Genomic DNA, 16,070 nt, shown 5'->3' on the forward strand with positions numbered 1-16,070 from the left:
AAGATGGCCGCTGAGAGAGAAAAGGCCTGAGACTTCCGGTGAGCCGCAGCCACGAAAAAGGAGCACGAGGCTACCCTCCGGGGGGGTCCCGAACAACACGGGGGTCCAGAGGCATCACGAAAGCTTCGTGAACCTTGAAACCTCAGGAGGATTATCCTGGGGGACAGAGTACCCGGTGGTGCTGCGTGTGCTCTCCTGTTTTTTAGTTTTTAACAGGATTTGAGCTGCAACACGAGGGGAAGCAACAAACCCCATGCTGTGAAGCCTCAGGCTCCGAGTGAAAGCGGTGAGCCTCCAACAGCAGTTAAGAAGCTGGATGTAAATAAGGCAATGAAAGCAACAACAAACAGAAATTTGGCCAGGAAAACCAGCGGAATAAGAAGACGTGGGGAGAAAGGAGAAGGAGTCCACTGCAGCGGTAAGAGTAAAATGGAGTATAGCGGAAGGCTGGGAGAGGAGAGAAGGTAAGAAAGTAACAGCTAAGTGGGTGTAGCGGAGAGACCTCGGATACAAAGTATAAGAAATCTGAGGCAACGAAATGACTGAAAATATCTTAATGGACTAGAGAGAAGTGAATGGAAATTCTTTGTTTGTCCAGGTCGGAGTGCGTTATGCCAGCGACTAGTTTGGGACACATAAGTGAGACCCTGCAATCAACCCTCTTGCTTGCCTGTTTAAACAGTGCCTGTTTTAAATAGTGCTTAAACTGTGATTTCTGCCTCCCACGTTTAAACAGTGATTGTTTTATGCTTGAGGAGTCTGAAGGACTAAAAATTGAACTGGAAATAAGAGGAACTGAAACACTGAGAGGCAGCGTCTCTTTAAGGAGGTTTGGGAGGAGAACATGAACTGTATGAGGAGAGTTTGAGAATACAGTGGGACTCTCCGCCGCCATTTCACACTTGTTTCCTCCTCCTTCTTTAAAGTGGTACACAACAACAACCAATTAGGAGAAGATGGACGCTGCACTTTAAGCGATTGAATTACCGCTTTAGTCGGAAGAGACTGGGGACAAACGGATAAGGGGAAAAGAAAGGAAGGCTTAAGTAGGACTTTTCGGCAAGACCTTCCGTTACCCCGGGAAGCTCCTCTCCTCGTGGAGCTCCTTCCACTTGACTCCGCCTCTCTTCCCCGTTTCTGCTCTTGCATTGAGACTCACCTCGTATCCTGTTCCTGTTCCTGAGAACTTTTTGGTTGTGTGTCTTCCCCCTCCCCCCTTTTTTTCTCGGTTTCTTGTTGTTGTTCTCCCCTCTCCTTCCCTCTTCTTCTTCTTTGTATTTTTCGTATTTTAAGAGTTAAGTCTTGGAAAGCAATTAAGGCGCCGCCGTGTGGGGGTAGAGGGGAACTACATGGGAAGAACTACATCGGAAGAATAGAGAAAGTCAATATCTCAGTTTAGCGACCTCTAGGGGTGAAAATTTTTTACTAGTTAATTAATATAAGCTGAAATACAAAATGAAAAAGGGGTGGGAATGCCAGTAGAAAGGAGACCATCCAGATAAAGAAAATGGGAAAGAAGGGAAAGAAATCTAGGACTATGACAGCTTAATGGTGGAAATAAGGAAAGAATTTAAACATAATGAACAATATATCGAGAAAAAGTTATTAGAAGTACAGGATACATTGGATAAGAGATTGGAGGGGGTGGTGGAAGAGCTGACAGGAAAAGTGAAAGATTTGACGGTAAGATCCAACGCTCTTGAGGACTCAATGAAGAGGGTGCAAAAAGATATGAAAGAAAGTAGGAAGGATATGGATAGGCCAGGGGTCGGCAACCCACGGCTCCGGAGCTGCATGCGTCTCTTTAGCACCTTTGCCACGGCTCCGGGGCGGAGGCGAGGGGAGGAGGTGCATTTTCCGGGTGGAAACAGGCAAAAAGCCGCTTACGAGTGGATCACTCGCTTATCTACCGGGGGCGCCTTGATCGCGCCGAAAACCTCTCCGTTTGGATTGCTTGCTGCCTAGCCAAGTCGATTTGCCGCTGGGAGCCCAGCGCGCTACGCAAGCTCATCGCCGCATTTTACCTTTCCTGGGGAGGACTCGGCGCGCCTGGCGGATCAGGTTGTGGGGTACTATTATTTCAAGTCGCGGTCGCGTGGAATTTGTGCTTTGTGACCCTTTGAAGTGGGTTTTTTTTCTTGGGAGGCTGGGCGGCGCGAAGAGAGGGAGGCTTGTGGTAGCGTCGGGGCTTGCCTCTAGCAACGTAAGTCCTCGCTATTTGGTCACACGCGCAGCATTCTCCTTGTGGGGGTGAGGTGGCTTCGGCGCTCCAACGCTTGCTTTGCAGGCTGCTTTCTTTAACGCGGAAGGTTGAGGCTCTAAAAGCGTCGGAAGCAGCTGTGCTGTTGCTGGGTAACCGGATCGTCCCGGCAGCCATCTTATTTTTCCACGTGGTCTTCTGAGGCGGCCGCCATCCACGTGGGAGTTAGTTGCCTGAAGCCCCTTTTTAGTTGCTTGAAGCCCCTTTTTAAACTTAAGCAGGGGAAAGTTCAGTGAATAGCTAACGCTTTCCTTGGGGAACGTTATGCAACAGCTTCTTGCCGGTCTTTGTCGTCCCGCCTTTGTAAGCAGGCTGCATTGAAAGGGGGCATGTACGCTGGTCACTGTTTTGAAGGGGAGTGAAGAACACACACTCAAAAAAGGTAACTTGTTAATTTAACCTTTATTTCTATGAGGGGGAGTAATTCTGAGGGGTCAAACAAAGAAATAATAAAAAAGTGTCAAAAAAGTTATTTTTATAATGACGAGGATGACATTGGGCCCTCATTATTAATTAGTATTTACATCAGGCACTGATTATGATTTATGGTACACTGGGGCCCTGATTAATTTTCTATGGCATTTTGGGGCATTGATTATTGGGCATAGCAAATTTTGCTATGGGGCCCTCTGATTTCTAATTACGTCCCTGTTTTGGACCCCCGGTAGGCCAGCCATGGATAAAGGCAAGAAAAGAAAAATTTCTGAAGAAAACAGAATGTTGAATGATACATGGACAGAATCATTTGCATTCTTTACTGACAAGACTGGTTTACCAGTATGCTTAATAAGTGGTGAGAAATTTGCAAACAACAAAAAGTCAAATATTGCAAGACATTTCCAGAATAAACACACAGCCTTTGCTGAAAAATATCCAGATGGAGATGAGAGACGAAAAGCCGTTGCAGAACTTATGAGGAAGGTTGATAGGAGCAAAAATAATTTCAAGAATTGGGTGAAGTCTGCAAATTCCACAACATATGCTAGTTTTGTAGCCGCTCAGGAAATAGTCAAGCACGGGAAGCCGTTCACAGATGGAGAGTATATAAAAGAAGCATTCATTAAGATTTCGGAACATCTATACATGGACTTCAAAAACAAGAATGAAATTGTGCAGAAAATCAAAGACATGCCTCTGTCTGCGAAGACTGTTAAAGACAGAACCCTAAAAATGGCAGAAAACATTAGCAAACAGCAAATTCAAGACATTAATTCAGCTGTGGCGTACTCCATCGCCTGTGATGAGTCCAAAGATAAAGGTGATATTGAACAAATAGTGCTGTTCTGCCGATATGTGAACTCTTTTGGGCCACAGGAAGAACTGATTGAGCTGATACCACTAAAAGACCAAACAAGGGGTGGACTTCCGGGTTAGCGCCATCGGCGAATGGCGGAGTTCCTCCGACCGGAGGAACTGGCTCCGTGGAAACTGGGTCTTCCCGCCGCGGTGAAGGTGGGGACCCGCTAGAAATCCCAGGCGGAGGAAGCCTGGGAACGTGGGGTTCAGCAGGGCACCAGGAGCGCCCCCTACTCACGGGGAACCCCTTTTCGGGATTCCGGAGTGAAGTGGGGTGAGCGGCGCGGTGCTGCGAACTGATTGCTACTTTCACGGAGTGAAGCCGCACAGCCATCGCCGGAGAGCGCTGACTTTTTCCTGTGGACAATTGGATTTAAAACAAGTACCCGTGAGTAGAAACGGAAAATTGGATCAAGAAGTATCTTAATTTGACATCGAAGCGGGAAGGTTCAAAACAGGAAGTTCGCCTTCCGCTTTTTCTATATAGACTGAAGCAAAAACCTTGTAAGCTAAAGCCTGGAAAGTCGTTAAAAAAGCCTAAATTTCCTTCATTTCTAGCTACTGAGACCCCCTTGGAGGCAGGAGAGAAGGGGGGGGGACTTTGTGTAACGCCTGCAGGAGAGGGAGTGAAGAAGGATAAGTTTCCACCGTCTCTAACCTGGGAACGGGGTGTCAGAGACAGAAATTGTTGGAGAGGTTCATTGACTGTGAATGGAATACTTTGACAGACAGCTAAAGAAGAGAAATAAACTGATTCCAATGTTGCCTTTTGCATTCTAAAGAAACAAAATATCTGAAAAATGAAAGTAATTTTCCTTTGTTGGACTTGCCTTAAAAAGATGGATACAAATAGAAATTGTCTCCTCTAGAGAGAGCCTGCTAAATTGTTGCTGCAGTCTACTTGAGGACTCCACAGCTGTGAGATTAAGATCGTGGGATTAGTCCTTTTGACCTTGACTAAATATGAGCTGGGAGGAAGTTTTGGTGCTTGCTTTATGCAAGACAAGTGCTTTGTTGGAACAGATGCATGAGAAGATGGATTTGATGAATGAGAAAATGGATTTGATGACTGTTGTGGCCAATAACTGTGGACAAATAGTGAATAGTGATACAGAAACCATCCAGGGACCAACTCAGGAACCTGTATTGATTGGGCAAGTGCAGAAGATAATGGAGGAGGCTGCGGTTGCACCTCAAATAATACAAATGGAGAGACCCAAGGCCCTACAGGAGGATAAGCCGCTGTTTTTGAAGATTGAAGTTGGAGTGGGCCAGGGGGAGTCTGGAGCTGAGGAGGCTCTTAACTCTGGAGAGACTTTGAAATATGCTCGTAAATATTTTTTTGGATTATATTGATGACTGTGGGGAGTGGGACTGTGGGGAATGGGCTGGTTTGATGAAGGGAGACGGAGATAATTTTGGGTTGGAACCCCCCAGAGACCTACTCCTCAATGAGAAAGGAAAGAAATTAAGAAAGAGACCAACAAAAGACAAGGAAAAGTGCAAGTATAAACAACAAGAAGAAGAAGATCTGCAGAAGGGACATGGAAGAGACTTAAGGGCCTCGGACATAAGACTTCCAGGTTGATGGACTAGATGGAATAGACAGTAAGGACTGACACGACCCAAGACCAGAGGAGACGTTGGATGAAGATTGGAAGAAAATTTATAAAGAAAATTTTTATTTAGGGAATTAGCTTAAAATTAATGAATATTAGGGGAAATGTTGGAATGAAACTATATGACTCTAGTAGAAATGATATCAGGAGCTATGTATAACTGAGTATTAAGTTTTAAGCTTTAAGGTATTTTATGGTAAGATAAGGTTAAATAAATTAAGGTAATTTGAATAACAGAATATGGGGAAAGATGGGAAGGATCTATCGAGTTAATTAATAGGTTAAATTGTTAAGATAAATTATGTAATAAAAATTGAGAAAGATGGAAAGAATTTGCTGAAATAACTAACTAAACTAGAATACAAAAAGGGAGGTGTGAGGAGGTCAACGAAACAAGCAAATGGAAGTTAAAGATATGTAATATGGGATTTGTGTCTTTCTTTCCTCTTTTTTATTTTTATTTTTTGCTGTATTGTTGTATTGGTTTTTATGTTTTGCGTTTTTTCTTCTTTTTATGTATTGTAGTGTTGTTTTTTATTTTTTATTTTTTTCTGTAATTCTGAAATTATTAATAAATACTATTTTAAAAAAATAAAAATAAAAGACCAAACAAAAGGTGAGGATATCTGTAAGGCTGTCCTGGACTTTTTAAGTGCTAAAAAAATAAACACCAACCACCTGGTCTCAGTGGCTACTGATGGGGCACCGAGCATGAGAGGAGCACAGAAGGGCTTTGTGGCTCTACTGCAGAAGGCGCTGGGTAGAACGCTGCTGTCATTTCATTGCATCCTGCACCAAGAGGCATTGTGTGCTCAACCATTTCCCCCCAAATGCACAAAAGTGATGGATGGATGTGGTCATTCAGATTGTTAAAAAGATAATGGCAAAGGGTTTAAACCACCGCCAGTTTTGTTTGCTATTGCATGAGGTGGAAAGCACATATTCTGACCTCCTGCTCCACAACAAGGTCCGGTGGTTGTCCAGAGGCGAGGTGCTAAAACGCTTTGTCACATGTTTGGAAGAAGTAAAAACCTTCCTGGCCAGCAAAGAGCTCACCTTTGCTGAGCTGGAACAGCCAGAGTGGCTGGAAAAATTACATTTTATGGTAGACATGACAGCCCATCTAAACACACTAAATACAACTCTTCAGGGGAAAGGAGGCACAGCCCTGCACATGCTGGAGGAGGTTTTGGCATTCGAGCGCAAGTTGACAGTGTTTGTCAAAGATTTCCAGAGAGGTACACTGTCTTACTTTCCCTCTTTGAGAGAGTTCAGACAAAGTCATGATACGATAAATTTGGAATATTTCAAGTCTGCAATCACCGCAATGCAAAGCTCGTTTGGGAAACGATTCTGTGGGTTCAGAGAGGAAAAAAACACATTATCCTTCCCTGTCACTCCCCTGGCGATCGATCCATCCCTATTGAATATGACTGCATTTGCAGGTGTAAGTCAACCTGATCTTGAGCTGGAACTGGCCGATATAGCCGACAAAGATATATGGGTGTCCAAGTTCAAATGCTTGACCGCTACTCTTGAGGATGTTGCCCGTCAGAAGGCCATTCTGGCTCAGAATCATAAATGGAGTGATATTGAAAACCTTCCCAAACAGGACAAGCTTGTATTCGAAACATGGAATGCCATCCCCAACACTTATATAAACATGAAAAAGTATGCATTTGGAGTCCTGTCGATCTTCGGTTCCACATATGTATGTGAGCAGGTCTTCTCCAACATGAACTATATTAAAAACAAACATCGATCACGCCTCACAGATGACAGCTTGCAAGCCTGTGTGAAAATGAAGGTGACGTCTTACAGCCCTGATGTGCAGACACTGAACACTGAGGTTCAGGAGCAAAAGTCCCATTAACCTGGTTACCTGGTTGTAAATTAAATATTTTAATTAGCTATTAATTTGTCCTTTTTTTCTTGAGATTGACAGCTGACTGCACGATCCTGTATATATAGCATTAAGGTAAGAAACAATATATGCAGTGTTATATTTGTTTTAAATGTCACAATGGTTTTGCGGCTCCCAGTTGTTGTTTTTCTTTGGAAACGGGTCCAAGTGGCTCTTTTTGTCTTAAAGGTTGCAGACCCCTGGGATAGGCTTAAAATAGAGGTCAAGGAGATAAATAAAATACGGGAAGAACTGTTGGACAGTATGGCAATGACTCAGATGAGACAGAAACAATCAAATCTGAAATTCAGGGGGATCCCAGAGGACCCAAATGAAAATATAAGATCTAAACTGGTTAAAGAACTGGCAGCTTGGTTAGATATGAAAGAAGAGGATATGGGATATTCAATAGCAAACATCTTTCGGATAAAAGTAAAATCCGCTAAAGCTAGAGGGAAGAAACTGCCAGGAGTTCAACTCTTTGGACATGAGGAATGAAGTACTGAAACAGAACTATAACAAAAAGTTGTGTATTCAGGGAAAACCAATTATTATATTTAAAGAGATTCCTTCAAGATTTCTTCGAAGGAGAGACGGTTATAAAAAATTAACCAACCAGTTGAAGAAAAATGGGATCCAATATAGATGGGAATTCCCGGAAGGGATTTCATTCTATTTTAAGGAAAAAAGATTTAAACTATCCAGTCCTCTGGAGCTGGAAAAATTTGCAAGAAGGTACAAAAAGGAACTGGGAAGGATGGGGGGATGGGAGGAAGGGGGGAGCAGATGGGGGGAGAGAGGGGTGGAGATGGAGGGAGTGGAGAGGGAAAAGAGGAGGAAAATTCAGGAGAAGAAAAAGAAGAGGAAGAGACAGAAGATAAGGAACAGTAGATCTAACTTAGATTTGATAACCTATTTACTGTATATCAACCATGGCTTTAAAAATACTGTCGTGGAATGTGAACGGGCTTAATAATAAAAATAAAAGGAACCAGATTGCCCACGTATTATTAAAGAGGAACCTTGATTTAATTTGTCTACAAGAGACCCATGTAACAAAGAAGCATAAAAGAATCTTAAGCAATAAGAGATTAGGGTTGGATTTTGTGGCATCAGATAATGTTAAGAAAAGAGGAGTAGTACTATATATAAAAGAAAAGCTCGACCCAAAATTAATTTATAAAGACAAAGAGGGAAGAATGATAGTAGTAGAAATCACTTTTCAAGGAGAAAAGATAATTGTCGCCGGAATATATGCGCCTAACGATAAAAAGTCTGGGGTTTTTTTGGAATTGGGTAATAAGTTAATAGACTGGATGGAACAAAAATTGATATTGATGGGGGATTTCAATGGAGTGGTTCTACCGAACTTAGATAGATCAACAAAAAAGCAAGAAATGAAGGAAGGTAAATTACCTAGAACCTTCTTTGATTTGGTGGATAATATGGGATTAATTGATGCCTGGAGATTTAAAAACCCTACTATAAAACAGTTTACCTTCTTCTCAAACCCAAACCAGAGTTGGGGGAGAATAGATTATATCCGGATCTCGAAGGAACTGACGCAAAGTTTACTTAAATCAGAAATTCTCCCACAAACCATATCAGACCATAATCCAGTATATATGGAGATAAAGGGAAAGGATTCTAGAACATTCAGATGGAGAATGAATGAAAATTTATTTAATGACCAAAAGATAATAAACAAGGCGAAAGAGACAATCAAAGAATATTTCAATTGGAATCTAAACAAAGGAATATCTATAGAAACGGTATGGGATGCAGAAAAGGCCGTTATGAGAGGCTTCCTAATCCAGAAAAATATCCACCTAAAAAAAGAAAAAGAGAAAAAGAAAGAAGAAATTTTATTACATCTTATGGAGAATGAAAGACAGCTAACTATTAAACCAGGAGATGAAATAATAAAACAAGATATAAAGATGCTACAAGCTCAATTTTCTATGATAGTGAACCAGGAGATTGAATGGAGGATTAAAATGATGAAACAAAAGAACTTTGAATCAGCGAATAAGATAGGGAAATACTTAGCGTGGCAATTAAGAGAAAGGAAAAAACAAAATATGATATGTAAGATAAGGGATGGAGAAAGGACAGTGGAAGATCCAATAGAGATAAAAAAGATATTTCAGAAATACTATAAGGAATTACATAAAAGAGAAAATGAAATAGATAATGAAATAGAAGGTTATTTGGAAAAACATCATTTGCCACAAATAACGACTGAAGAAAGAGAACAATTAAATCAGATAATTACAGAAGAAGAGATCAGGAAAGCAATAAAGAAAATGAAAATAGGAAAAGCACCAGGGCCAGATGGCATATCGGCCAAGTATTACAAAATATTAAGTGACCAACTATCACCAATACTATGTGAAGTTATGAATAACATCTTAAAAGAAGGGAAAATTCCAAATACTTGGAAAGAAGCCTACATTACCTTAATCCCTAAAAAAGATGCGGATGGCCTCAAGGTGAAAAACTACAGGCCGATTTCATTATTAAATAACGATTATAAACTATTTGCCGATGTGCTGGCGGAAAGACTAAAAAAAGTGTTAAATAAAAGAATCCATAAAGACCAAGCAGGTTTCCTACCGGGGAGACAACTAAAAGACAACGTAAGAACCGTGATAGATATTATTGAATACTTGGAAAGTAGAATAGATAAGCAGGCAGCGCTGATATTTATAGATGCCGAAAAGGCATTCGATAATATCTCTTGGCGCTTTATGAAGGAAAATTTGAAAATGATGGGGATTGGAGAAGGATTTAGAAAAGGTATTGAAGCTATTTATCAAGAGCAAAAAGCCAAACTTATAATAAACAATAAAATATCAGAATCTTTTGATATTGCTAAAGGGACGAGGCAAGGATGTCCTCTGTCTCCCCTGCTATTTATAACAGTGCTGGAAGTATTTAATAAGAAGTTAAGGGAAACAACGGAGGTCAAAGGAGTGAAGGTAGGAAGTAAAGAATATAAAATGAAAGCTTTCACGGATGACATAGTATTAACATTGGAAGACCCAAAGAATAGTCTGCAAGAAGCATTACAGAAATTAGAAGAGTTCGGCAAAGTGGCAGGTCTTAAACTCAACAAGAACAAGACTAAAATGTTGACAAAAAATATAAGCAAAGAAGATATAGTAGAATTAGAACAAAAAACCGGAATTATGGCAGCAAAGAAGGTGAAATATCTCGGAGTGTGGATTACAGCTAAAAACATAAACTTATATAAAGATAACTATGAAGCTACTTGGAAGAGTATTAAGAAAGATCTAGAAATCTGGGAGAGACTGAAACTTTCTTTTTTGGGGAGGATATCAGTTATCAAAATGAATGTCTTGCCCAGAATGCTATTTTTGTTTCAAACTATTCCAGTAATTAAGGGGCTGAAACAGTGCAAAGAGTGGCAAAGGGCTTTGGCAAGATATATTTGGCAGGGTAGAAGACCGCGAATAAAAATGAAAATATTGGTAGATAAAAAAGAGAGAGGAGGTTTCTCATTACCAGATTTGAGTTTATACTATGAAGCGGCGTGTTTAATGTGGGTGAAAGATTGGATAAAACTGGAAAATACTGATATTTTGGATTTAGAGGGCTTCGATAACAGGTACGGGTGGCACTCGTACCTGTGGTACGAGAAGGTGAAAGTTTATAGAGGCTTTCTAAATCATATAATTAGAGGACCAATATTCCAAGTTTGGGAAAGAAATAAAGATTTGCTGGAAAAGAAAACACCCTGGTGGATTTCACCAATAGAAGTGCTGAGTGTCAAAAAAACGAATATGGAGGGGGGGAAAGCCACTTATGAAGAACTTACCAGGAAAACCGATCAGGGCATAAAACTTAAACCCTATGAAGAGGTAAAGAACTTATTTACAGGGTGGTTGCAATACCACCAGGTAAACGACTTGCTAAAAGAAGACAAAAAGAAATTAGGATTTGAAGATAAAAAATCTAAATTTAATGTGGAAGTTATAGAAGGTAAAAATAAAACTTTGTCTAGGATGTATGATCTCTTATTGGATTGGTACACAAAAGACGAAGAGGTGAAGGAGGCTATGACCAAATGGGCCATGGATATTGGTCACAATATTGATTTTGTAATGTGGCATGAATTGTGGAATGTTAATATGAAGTTCACGGCGTGTAAGGCATTGAGGGAAAACCTTTGGAAAATGATTTATAGGTGGTATCTCACGCCAGTGAAGTTAGCTAAGATTTATAGATTGTTCCTCTTATTTTTTAATGCCTTCCCCAAAAAGAATACAAAGTCTCTAAAGGTCTTTTTCGTTACTTTTATATTATTTAGTTTCCTTTGCCTAGCTTAAAGGTTGCTGAGGACTTTCACTTTTCTGTTTCTACAGCAGGTGAATAATCACTTCCTTTCTTCACTCTTACGACTATGTATCCTGCGCCTTTTTCACTCCGAAAAGCGGGTCGGGCTCCTCAATTAAATCCTTTTGCATCCAGATCTCACTTAGTGTATAGTCCAGATTTTTTAGCCAAAAATTGCTCCAAAGACACTAAGGGTTCTGTTCTTAAAGTTACGGAGGTTTGTCGCTTTTCCAGTGGGAGCTAGAGGCATCGCAACACGGGGTCCGCAGAGCTTACCATTCGCGTTTCTCAGTCCCGTCGCTCTCGAGTCCCTTGAGAAAAAACCCGAAAAAACATCAGAACCACTCCAACGCTGCTGGATAGCTTATCCCTCAAGGGTGTCCCCCTTGAGATTTTGGGGGTCGCAGTGCCTTTGCGTTGCCCCCAAGCCCGCGTGAGGCTCGGAAAAGCCCTTCGGCTGCTTCTCCGCGCTCCCTGCTGCTTGCGATCCAAACCGGAAGTCGCCACCCGCTTTTGTACATTGCTGTCTTTTATGACATTCTAACAGTTGCATCTTTGTATTCAATCCCTTCAGCACCTTGGACAGCAGTCTCTCAAGGCTCAGCCACAGGTACCTGGTGCCCCATGCTTCCTAGGCCCAGGTCCGTGCTTTAAAGGCACTGTGTCCGAGTGTTTTGTTGTCCCAGAGCTTTCTAATTGTGACTCATTTTCTTTTCTTTTTTTTAAATGATATTTATTAAGGTTTCAAAAAAAAGAAATTACATAGTCTTACATTTCATTTCCTTGTTTCCCTGACCTCCTCACACCTCCCTTTTTTGTATTCCAGTTCAATTAGTTAATTCAGCAATTCCTTTCCCGCTTTGTTTTTGTCTTAATCCTTTAACTTAATATATTATAACTTTGGATTCTCATCTGTTAACAATCCATTTTTACATACACCTTAACATTGCTGCTAAGACCACTTAATTTCATTCTGACATCATTCTAACATTCATTAATTTTGCAGTATTTCTGTAAATAGTCTTTAAATTTCTTCCAATCTTCTTCCACCGACTCTTCTCCCTGGTCTCGGATTCTGCCAGTCATTTCCGCCAATTCCATGTAGTCCATCACCTTCATCTGCCATTCTTCCATAGTGGGTAGATCTTGTGTCTTCCAATACTTTGCAATAAGTATTCTTGCTGCTGTTGTGGCATACATAAAGAAAGTTCTGTCCTTCTTTGGCACCAATTGGCCGACCATGCCCAGGAGAAAGGCCTCTGGTTTCTTCAGGAAGGTATATTTATATACCTTTTTCATTTCGTTATAGATCATCTCCCAGAAAGCCTTGATCCTTGGGCATGTTCACCAAAGGTGAAAGAATGTACCTTCAGTCTCTTTACATTTCCAACATTTATTATCGGGCAAATGATAGATTTTTGCAAGCTTGACTGGGGTCATGTTATTTTCGTAATATTCTCTCTTAAGGCATTACATGCCGTAAACTTCATACCTGTGGTCCATAACTGTTCCCAGTCAGCCATCATTATGTTATGTCCAACATCTTGTGCCCATTTAATCATAGCAGATTTCACCGTTTCATCCTGAGTATTCCATTTCAACAGCAAGTTATACATCTTTGACAAAATCTTGGTTTTGGGTTCTAACAGTTCTGTTTCTAATTTTGATTTTTCCACCTGGAAGCCAATTTTCTTGTCCAAATTGTATGCCTCCATTATCTGATAATAATGAAGCCAATCTCGCACTTTGTTTTTTAGTTTCTCAAAACTCTGCAATTTCAATCTATCTCCCTCTTGTTCCAGAATTTCCCAATATTTCGGCCATTTGGCCTCCATATTGAGCTTTTTCTGAGCTTTCGCTTCCATCGGTGACAGCCACCTTGGGGTTTTATTTTCCAGTAGGTCCTTATATCTTATCCAGACATTAAACAATGCTTTCCTGACAATATGGTTTTTAAATGCTTTATGTGCTTTGACCTTATCATACCACAAATATGCATGCCATCCAAATACATTATTAAAACCTTCTGAGTCCAAAATGTCTGTGTTTTCAAGAAGCAGCCATTCTTTCAGCCAGCAAAAAGCTGCTGATTCATAATAAAGTTTAAGGTCTGGCAGGGCAAATCCACCTCTTTCCTTTGCATCCGTTAGTATTTTAAATTTTATTCTAGGCTTCTTGCCCTGCCAGACAAATCTAGAGATATCTCTCTGCCACTTCTTGAAGCAATCCATTTTGTCCAAAATTTGCAATGTTTGAAACAGAAACAAGATTCTAGGCAATACATTCATTTTTATCGCAGCAATACGGCCTAGCAGTGAAAGCTTCAAATTTGACCAAATTTCTAAATCTTTTTTCACTTCAGTCCAGCATTTTTCATAGTTGTCTTTAAATAGATTCCCATTTTTAGCTGTCATGTTAATCCCCAGGTATTTCACTTTCTTAACCACTGTTAAACCTGTCTCATTCTGAAACCTCTCTCTCTCAATCGCTGTTAAATTTTTCCCTAAGACCTTTGTTTTTAACTTATGCAGTTTAAATCCTGCAACCTGACCAAATTCTTGAATCAGTTCCAAAACCCTTTTAGTGCTAGATTCTGGTTCCTGTAATGTCAATACTAAGTCATCTGTGACTCATTTTCTGCAATACTAAGTCATCTGTGACTCATTTTCAGCATTCCTGTCCAGGGCAGCTTTATTTATTTCATGTCTTTAAGGAGTCCTCTGTGCGTGGCAAAGGCTTGTTGCTGGGACAATAGGAGGCTACCTTATACTGAGTCCCACTATGGCTCTATCTAGCTCAGTCTTGTCCACAATGGATGGCAAAAACTCTCCAGGGTTTCAGACAGAGGACATTCTAGCTGGAGATACAACAGATGGAACCTGAGAGCTTCTGCATGTAAGCAGCTGCTTTACCACTAAGCTATGGCCCTTCTCCCATTGCTTCTGCCCTGAATGAACTGCAAGCCTGTCCTCCAGTCCTCCCAAAACTCTCTTTTGTGGCTACACTCTGCAGGAGGTCATTGGTTGCAGAAGTTGAGCTGTCTGCACAAGTGACTGAATCCGTGAGAAGGCTGATCTGGAATGAAATGCTGACTTTCAGGCATCTCTTGAAGACCTTTTTTATGCCAACAGCTCTGTGCTATCATTTAAACATTTCTTGAGCACCCAGACATTTGAATTCTTTGGACTGATTTTAATGTCCACCGTCCACCCGCTTTTGTACATTGCTGTCTTTTATGACATGCCCTAGCTTCTGAGAAGCCTTTTGCTCAAACCAGTTAGACATGACATGAATTAGTCGTTTTATCCACCCGGCATGTATGGAACAGACCCTGACGAATCAAATGACAAGGCATAATTAATCCCCCAGCTGAACTGAACAGGGAGCATGCAAACAAGAAATTATTAGTTCAAGGTACAGAAGCCCCAGAACACCCCAGCCACATGGAGTTAAGAATAGCAATTCCAGATTAAAGGGCTTGCATCTGAGACATTTGTTCCTTCCTTTTTTCCAAGACAGGTGATGTTCCTACGAATACATGGGAAATTTTGAAAGGACCGTCGGCATTTTCCCTCCGCAGCTGAAGATCCAGAGCTATCTGAAGAGGGGGAAATACCAGGTCTTGCTCAGCTGGAGATGTCTTATTTCCTTTGAAGATATAAGCTGATTAGAATTTTAGGCTGCCGGGGGTGGGGCAAAATCTGAGGATGGGAAAAATGATATCACTGGCAGTCACATGGGAGGCTGCTGAAAATGCACATGGAGAAACAATGGGTCCTTGAACTGAGGGGACTGTCTGACCTGCAGGAGGAAGCCAGTTGTTGAAAGGGAACATGGATCTGAGCAGGAGCTTAGAGGGAGATTTCAACATTCAGCTGGAGCTATCAATGGCAGTTCGTCACTAGTTTGGAGTTGGGGACTCTTTTTCAGTCTTAAGGGCCATATTCTCCTCTGGGAAGCCTTCCAGGGGCCGTGTGCCTGTGGTGGGAGGGGCCACAGGTGAAAGTGGGTGGAGTGATGAATGTAAACTTTGTTTTCCTAAGGGAGGCTGGTTTCTACACACATTCAACTCTCCACTCTCTGTCCTTCATGACTCAAGGTTGCGAGGGGAGGGGTAGTACCTCTGGTGGGGGGGCACGTTGTGCTCCTTCTGGGGTAGTTTGTCCACCTTTGGTCACTACAGCTCTCACCTGCGGCTCTTAGAAACTGTCAGCCTGCAGCAGCAGCCACACCCTAGGAATGGCTTCAACTGGCGGGCTAACCAGGTGAGGGGAGTTGATGGGTCTCAAACCCTCAGTGAGTTAGGGGCTTCCCCTGTACACAAAGCTAATATCAGGTACTGACTAGAGGAGGAGGAATGGCGGGAGGCTACAGCCAGGGAACCCCCCCCCCCCACCGGAAGCATCAAAGTGGGAAGGCCCCAAGCCAGGAGACTGCTGGTGGGATGCAGGAGACAGGTCAGAAGAAGAAGAAGGGGGAGCAGATGGGTTGGAGGCTAAACAAGCAACAGGTTTAAGGGAGACTGAGGCAGCTGAGGAGGAGGAGGAGGTGGTGGCGGCTGAGGCTGCAACAGATCCCCAGGCACCTGCCATGTCCACTGTTCCCTTCTCCCCTCCTCCTCTGTCCCCAGGAA

The 16,070-nt window shown here is 41.8% G+C and overlaps 1 protein-coding gene across 1 annotated transcript in view; it reads right to left on the bottom strand.

The window, feature by feature from the left end:
- LOC308467675 (inositol polyphosphate 5-phosphatase OCRL-like) overlaps positions 1-16,070 on the bottom strand; it is a gene marked incomplete at both ends in the record, with an annotated part of 166,778 nt that overhangs the window by 59,699 nt on the left and 91,009 nt on the right.

This window comes from Podarcis pityusensis, assembly GCF_964106645.2.
Source record: "Podarcis pityusensis genome assembly, chromosome: W".
Classification (NCBI taxonomy): Eukaryota; Metazoa; Chordata; class Lepidosauria; order Squamata; family Lacertidae; genus Podarcis; species Podarcis pityusensis.